This window comes from Rosa rugosa, chromosome 1 (genome assembly GCF_958449725.1).
Source record: "Rosa rugosa chromosome 1, drRosRugo1.1, whole genome shotgun sequence".
In the NCBI taxonomy this organism is placed as follows: Eukaryota; Viridiplantae; Streptophyta; class Magnoliopsida; order Rosales; family Rosaceae; genus Rosa; species Rosa rugosa.
Window position 1 is genome coordinate 33,983,476 of NC_084820.1, and position 9,087 is coordinate 33,992,562.

Genomic DNA, 9,087 nt, shown 5'->3' on the forward strand with positions numbered 1-9,087 from the left:
GATAACTATACATAAAATTCAGCAACATACATGTGCCATTAGCAGAATCACTTCGTCCTTCTATATCACCTTCCCATGAACTATCTTCGGAACTCATCTACATAATTAGTTTAGTATGTGTAACATTTACCATGCATTAGTTAATGAAATATATTTGTTCACACACAGTTTGCATGCACAATTGTAACAAAAATGAAAAAGGCTACTCAATAAATATTGTAAATATTACCTAAAAAAAATCAAAGATATTGCACAACTTAAATCATACAATGAAACACACAAATAACAGCAGCAAAAAAAAAAAAATACTTGAAAAATTTATAACATGAAGAAACAAACACTCAGGCAAATAAAGTTCTCTTTATTTAACAATGAAAAGAACACACAAAATAAAAAAAGAAAATATATGTGCAACCTAGAAACATAATTTAGTACTCTATGTCATCATAAAGCTCATCTTCATCCTCAGTATAAAGATCATCATCATCATCGGTTTCAAGCTGCATCATGTCATTGGGAATAGGTAAAAATTGGTTTACATGAGTCCCATCAACATCCAATCTAGTATCAAATTCCTCGCTATCCATAAATTGGTCATCAAGATCTGGTATTGCATAATGATCTGCTGCATGTAATGGGTTTTCAAGATTAACAGAGACATCATCTTCAGCGACTACATCATAAAAGTCTCTTGGTTGTGTAACAACTGCAACATGCCAATTTGGGTCTACTGGATCCTTAACATAAAAAGCTTGTATTGCTGATGAGACTAATAAAAATGTGTCATTCGTATGCAACACTTCATTGAAATTGACCAATGTGAAACCATATTGATCCATCTTTTTTCCTCGTTCACTAGTACTATCAACCCATTCACAATTAAATAGCACAACATTTCGACCCATATCATCATCCTCAGTAGGACCCCCATACCGAAGTTCATATATATCCTTAATAACACCATAATAGTCGACATCACTAAGACGTGGATTGCGATCCCTTGCACTAGAATAACAAGGAGTGGTGGCTGTATAAAAGACACCACAATTATGATTTTTTTCCCTATCATCCAGCGATTTTATTCTAAATCTGAACCCATTAACAACATGATTGTTATATCTAGTGACAGTTTTACTAGGACCATTAGCTAACCAACGCAAATCTTCTGATATCGAAGGATCGTGAGCTTCATACAAATCATTTATCTAAAATAAGCAAATAGAGATGCTAATAAATATAAAAGTAATGAAATAAAATGAAACAAAGGAAAAAAAATATAAAGAAAATTCATGAAAGTAAAAGCATACACGTTGCTTGAACCAAGTTGGAAAAATCTTATTTCTTATTTGCTCCAACTCTCGAGTGGGCTTACGTCGATTATTTTGTTTTACTTCATCAAGACATTGTCTGTTCATAAACAAATTCAAAAAATTGACCTCAAGGTTGTTGTAAACAAAGCATATATAAACAAGTTGAACAAAAAAGAAAAATCAAATGAAGACATCTTACTGTAAGTATAGTTTGCATTCATTGCAGTTGAATAAGACAGTTCTACGACAATGCTCCCAAATTTGTTGATCTAGCATGATCTGTGTCTTTTGACCTTTGGAATGTCCCAATGAGGCAAAAATACTCAAACCCCCATCGACACCACGACCATTAGAATCTGCATTTCTGCCTTCTCGATTGCGTCGAGTCTCAACATCTTCAAGGTACATAGAGCAAAACGATAGACTCTCCTCAACAATATATCCTTATGAAATACTTCCCTCTGGATGACTTTTATTTCGTACATATTTTTTTAGCGTGCACAAATACCTTTAAGTAAAAGAAAAAAAAAACAACGAAAAGTTGCAAACCATTTAAAATGGACAGCAATTGAAAAATTACTAATAAACCACAATTCTGTTATTACCTTTCAATGGGATACATCCAGCGAAATTGAACCGGTCCTGCAATTGCAGCCTCTTCTGGTAGATGTACGAGAAGATAGACCATTATATAAAAAAAAGGAGGAAATATCTTCTCCATTTGACATAAGACCAATGAAACCCTCTTTTTCAACAATTCCAACAATACTGGTGATAGCTTCTTAGTACATAACTCTCTGAAAATTGCACTCACTTCAAGCAATGCAAGTTTGGTGGCTTTTGGTAAAATATGACGTACTGCAATTGCGAGCAACTGTTGCATTATAACATGATGATCATGGCTTTTCAACCCATATATTTTCCTCTCACTCACATTCACACAACGAGAAAGATTTGCAGAATACCCATCAGGAGCACGTACATCAGCAAACACTTCACACATTAAAGTCTTTTCATCTTTACTCGTGGTGAATGGTGCAGGAGGTAAGAAAGTCTTACTTCTTTCTCTGCGAGGATGTTGTTTTTTTCTTATTTTCATCAGTTCAAGATCTGCACGAGCATTGATTCCATCCTTTGTCTTGCCATTGATGGCCAATAACGTCCCTAAGAGCAAGTGCACCCGTAGTCAAGAAAAGGCAAAGTTGAGAAGTCAAGAATTCGACCAGTCAAGTTACTATTCACTGTCACTGGACATAGGTTTACACCCGTTGTTTTTCTTGCCCGGTCAACACTGTTCACGTAATTCACTGTTCATATTACTATTCATGTTGGAATCAAAATCACTTAAGAAGCCAACCCAGCGCTGCCAAGTGTCCTGCCTCTTTGCTTTTCTTCCTGACGTCACCCACGTTCCTCACAATATCGAGCTGGCAGCTCCATGACTTTGGGCAAGAAAAAAGTCACAGCCTTGCCCTTTTTTTTGACCTCAGTCATGCAAAGACAAGCTTTGCCCAGTCAAGCAATCACCGGTGGAAGCTTCATTTTCATTATGCCTGGTCACCACATCATCATTCTCCCCTTTTGGCCGGGCAAAGAAAGACCGGTGCACTTGCTCTAAGATGCTATCATTTATATTCTTTTCTATGTGCATTACATCTAGGTTGTGTTGTATCAATAGATTTTTCCAATACGGTAATTGGAAAAAAGTGCTCTTTTCTCCCATTGAATATTGTCTCTATTTGCTCGGCTTGTGGTTCTTGAACTAACAGAAGTCGAAGCCCCTTGTCTTTTTTGCCCAACACCACGTTTCAGAGGTTTCCCAAAACTAAATGACAAATTAGACAATTCAGCCAAACATTGCATCCCAGTCAACTGTTTTGGTGCTACACGATCCTCTCCATAACCATTGAACGCTGCTTTTAATCTTCGAAATCTATGCTCAATAGGTAGAAATCTGCGATGTCCCAAATAACAAATCTTGTGACTCATTTTCAAGTGTTTTGAGTCTGTTTCATTCATACAGTGAGGACATGCCTTAAACCCCTTCGTACTCCATCCAGAGAGATTCCCATACGCAGGAAAATCATTTATGGTCCATAATAAGGCAGCCTTCATTGTAAACCTTTCATTACTTGACACATCATAAGTGTTAGTACCAACCCCGGCCCCCACAACTCCTTCAACTCATCAATTAAAGGTTCTAAATACACATCGATATCATTTCCGGGCCCTCGAGGTCCTGGAATTAGCAGTGTTAAAAATAAATTGGACTGCTTCATACACATCCATGGAGGAAGATTATAAACTGAAAGTATAACTGGCCAAGTGCTATGAGCTGTACTCACATTTCTAAATGGATTAAATCCGTCACTCGCGAGCCTTAAGCGTACATTACGGTTCTCTGACCCAAATTCAGGGTACAATAAATCTAATTGCTTCCATGCAGGAGAATCTGATGGGTGCCTCATGAATCCATCCTTAGGACATTCGGTTGCATGCCATCTCATATCTAAGGCAGTATGTTTCGACATGTATAACCTTTGCAATCTAGGTGTTAAGGGAAAATAGCGAAGAACCTTAGCCGAGACTGGCTTACTAGAATTCTCAGATTCTTTCTGAATATATCTTGAAGTACCACACTGAGAGCACACTTTCAAGTTTGCTCTATCTTTCCAAAATAGCATATAATCATTGGGACAAGCATCAATCTTCTCATATTTGAGGCCCAACTCATTTATGAGCTTCTTAGTTTGATAAAAGGAATCTGGCAAACACTCTCCTTCATGCAATAATTCTTTAATAAACTCCAATAACTTGGAGAAAATGTTGTCACTCAAACCCCCTAAACACTTCAGTTGGTACAATCTCACAACGGCCTCCAACTTCTTAAACTTCTTACATCCAGGGTACACCTCTTTATTTGCATCTTCAAGTAATTTATAAAACTTTTCAGCCTCAGGTGTTGGTCCCTCAAATATATGTGGTTGACTTGATGACCCAACATTTTCTCCAATTGTTGGCTGCACAAAGGTTTCGTTAAGGAACTCTTGCATGCCATCTATATCTGCTCCTCCACCATTTTGTAATTCCATTTTATCCCTATATTCGGCGTAAGACTCTCCATGCTCCTTCCACCTAGTATTCATATAAAAAGGCCACATTCCTTTCACAACAAGATGCTGCTCAACAGTTCTTCTATCAAAGCTTTCACGATTTTTACATCTTGTACATGGACAAACTATCTCATTTCCAGGGTAACTTTTGGGAGCACCATCTAAAAACACTTTCAAACCAGCATAGTATTCCGGACTGCGGCGATCTAAATGAACCTAACTTTTGTCCATACTGCAAAGGACACCACATCAATTTTGACCACAGTAACACATTAGAAAATGGGGTTCTAAATGTAAAAAATTCCAAGAAAGACTAGCTTTAAAATACACAAGTCAATGTTCTCTATAAAGTTCTAAAGGCAGTTAATGTGATACAATCTATAAAAGCTGATCGTCAGGTCAAAGTTTATATTAATGTTTTAGCTATTGTTAAGATTTTATTGCTACTCTATCATATCTATTTCTTGTTTAGCAATGAACATTACATTTGATGCTTATAAATTTTGGAAGCTCATGGTAAAGTTGTAGAAAAGACAGAACCATTGGTTCTTTAATCCCTACAATGTCCTTCCACTTGATCCTAATAGTGCAAATTAAGCAATTATGAGATAAGCAAAGGTAAAGTATTAATAATTATATTTATAAAATTACCTCCAGGTTCAGTTATGACAGAAGGTTATCTATGCTTCAATGTTACTCAAACTTTCTATTGTTCTCCATATTCAAGCTGCAGTTTTTCCTCTTTGTAACAGCAGGGATCTTCCTTGGCCTGAGGAGAACAAAAAGATAAAAGAAGAGGATGTTGGCTGTAGTCAATGTTAGGTTGATAGCGCTTAAAGTAAGCGCGCAATTTAACCCTGCAAAATGTAGTTGTCAGTATAGAATAAGTAGGGATCGTTCTAGCCGGGGATTGAGGGTACACTTGTAATTACAAAAACAAATAAATAATTAATACAAGTACAAAGTATTATTTACAAAAAAGGACATATACAAATAACGAAATAAAAGGGGGGTTTTAACATTAGGGTTTCGAAAATTAAAATAAGGATATCCTTAAAATAAATAAAATAAAGAAAATACGAAAACACATGTACAAGGGTGGAATGCAAGGAATAAAGATCAAAACCACATCCATATGAATGAAATCCAATCACAAATCCTATAGTTGATTTTCTATGTCATGAGAAAGAAGTTGACCATGTGAAACGTTAGTAAGCAAACGATTTCCCATATTTTAATTTCCTTGAATAATTAATCTAAGTGAAAACACCTAAATTAATCCTATTGAACATGCAATCATAGTCTAGAAAGCTAGCTACTCAAGAACACATTCAATGCATGAAGAACAAAGAAAGGATGTCAACCAAAGTGCACAACCTAATATGAAAAAGTTCATCTATTTGCAATCCTCCTTAATTGATTTCGACTTTTGTCCAAAGCCTTTACTACTTATGAAATAGGTTCACAAAACTATTAGGTGAATTGTTTACCTAAATCTAGCTCCAATTACATGCATATATCCTAAGTTGGCCACCAAAGAACATACACATATAAAAGTTTTCTGTAATCTAAAATCAATCAAGCAATCTCACATAAGCAACATATAAATCAACATATAGAAATCGTAACTTTATTTCAAAACATAAAAACGGGCTTTAAACTTGGCCCTTAACGTCATGTTAACTAGAATTCATAACTCTACGAAATCAAACAAAGGAAAACAAAAGAAAGTATGAAATACACCTTGAAAGATGAATGACAAAGCCTTGAGACGAAGAACTTGAAGATCCTTGAAGGCAAGCAATCTTCTAGGGACGACACAAGGATGGATGGTGGCTAGGATCTTGATGTATTGCATGACTTCTGCTCCTCCTTGGTTGAGACGCAGAGCTTCTGAAGACTAGAGAATGGAGAGAATTTTTCTGATATTTAGAATTGTGGGAGAAGTGGTGTGTTGTGGTGTGGTGTTTAAAACGTCTAGCAAAGAGGGGTATATATAGGGGGACGGCCAAGATTCATGAATCTTCTTTTTAATTTCCCAAAGAATTATCTAGTCATGCCACACAGCTTCGACCAATTACAGAATGTCATGTCAGCACTGTTGAGTCATCCAGCCAATCAAAAGCCTCCAAAATAAGTCCATAATCTTTCCAAATATATTATTGCTGATTTTCCCAAGATTTTATCTGATTTTTCTCTTAATTTTCGGCCAAAATATTCTTGAGTGAAAATAGGAATGAATCTGGACTTGTTTTGGACTTTTTCTCCCTTAAATCTCTCCATGGCGTCATTATCCTTGATCCTCTCTTGATTTTTGACATTAACTCCATGATCTTCTACCCAAATTTACTGCAAAAAACATTTTTATCTCCCAAAATATCTCTTTTCACGTCCAAGAATCCAAAATTAATTGGGCTTCTTCCTTTTTGCCGAATTTCTCATTTAATCTAGAAGGATCTTGGGCTTTCTTGCGTCATCTTCAAGCCATGTGGTTTCCTAGTGCCTTCAGGACTCCTCTTTTTTCGCCATGTGTCTTCACTTTTCCGACCATGCTTCCTGGTTGGCTCAGGATTTCCTGGTTGGACCAGGAAAAGTTCATTTCTTCTTTTCAGCTTATTCTTGCAGCCCTCGTGCCTTTCCTCTATCGTTTCCAACGTTCCCTTGCTTCTCATGTGCTTTTAAGCTCATTTCTTCTCCATTTGCTCCAGTGCACCTAAAAACATAACCTTTTATTAAACTTACTAAAAATAGAAACTTTCTAAAAATAGAAACTTTCCTAAAGAATAATGATTTATTTAAGAAAATAACTAAGTAAATATGAGGAAATAACAATTAAAACGTGGCATTAAAATGCTCCTATCATAGGTTTCAGGTGATGTAATTGGACAATAGAGTGAATTAATAGACATATATAATTAACTTTGAAAGTTCACTTGAGCAATATTTTCACTATATTTATTAAACTATTATTCTTGGATCAGAGTACAATGTATTTTTTTTTTCCTCTTAATGTAGAAGGCATAGCACAAACATAGCACCAAATATAGCATATCTAGAGTAATATAAGAACAATTTTGATAGCTACACTATGGGGTTTGTGATCAGAGTAATCCAGCCATGCATAAGCCATAAACAGAAAAATGAACTAACTGCGGTGAGCTTTCCGGCACCAAAGTTTTCTTAATGACAGCTCTCGGCGGCACAGAACGGTTGAAGGCAGAGTCGGTGAAGCGAACCGAGGGCTAATCGAAGTCGCTGGAAACAGCTCCAACTCTCTACTATACACTCTACACATGATATTATCACTTGCAAATGTTAAGCCAAGGACTCAAATGGAGCACTAAGTCAAAACTATTACAAAAGAATAAAGAATAAACGAACCAGAACCTTGAATTTGACATATATATACACTTATTATGTGTGTATAATATATGTATATATTAATCCAACAAGTAACATTCATCCATATATATATAAAAGAGGACAGAGTGTGTGTCTTCAGTAACGATCCCAAAACATAAAACAAAAATATGCAATATATGTATATATAAGTGCACATAATACAGAATGTAACCAATATATAACCACCAAGGGAAGCTTGTATCCCAAGCATGAGAAAGGCATAGTCATACTAATAGTAAACCTCCTGAAGGAAAAGATGAACTGTGGTCTTATGCACAAGTGTGCACATTGTAGGAAAGCTCAGCCCTTGAAATATAACAAATTGAAAAACAGGATCATACGACCTTAAAAATCACATGTTATCTATTTAGTTTTCTCTAATAAAGATTGGTCAAAGGGAAGTAGAAAATTGGGCACCATTGTCACAGTCAATAGTATAGAACTGTAAATGCCAAGTCAACCTTCATTTGTTTTGGAAAACAAATGCCAAGTCAACTTAGAGAGGATCCATTCCGTCTCTATTACTATCAGAAACAAATTTCTATTTGTCTCTATTAATATTAGAGACACACAATAAAAATTTGTCTCTAATAAAAACAGTAGAGACAATTTTATTAATTCGTCTCTGGCATTCGTCTCTAAAGCCTATATTTGGTGTAGTGAGGAGATAGACCAAATTATATGTGTATGTGGTCGTCTTATTCAAGTTTATCTTGAAAAGTAAATTATGAAAACACCATGCATGATAAGCTCTCAAACAGGTTATATTTGGTTAATGGAAGTGTTAGAAGGCAATGAAAGTAGGTGTTATAATGCGTTTAGGATGGATAAGTACTGCTTCTTAATGCTATTGAATGATGTTGAAAAGGTGTTGAAGGGTTCAAAAAACATAAGTACCGCTGAAATATTAGCTGTATTTCTCTATATTTTGGGACAAGGTCGGACGAATAGGAATACACAAGAACGTTTTCAATGTTCTGGTGAGACGGTTAGTAGATATTTTGATATAATGCTCAAGATTTTCTATAATATGGCGAAAGTGCTCAAAAAATCAGAGGATCCTAAATTTACGAGCATCCCAAATGAAATTCTAAATGACTCAAGATACATGCCTCATTTTAAGGTATGTATAATGTTTTGATTTATATGCTTTGCTTTTTTCTCCATTTATATAAACTCAATTTGTCATCATATATATATATATATATATATATATATTTTATCAAGAGCGAAGCTTCGCTTTGAAATTAAAGTGCGCATTT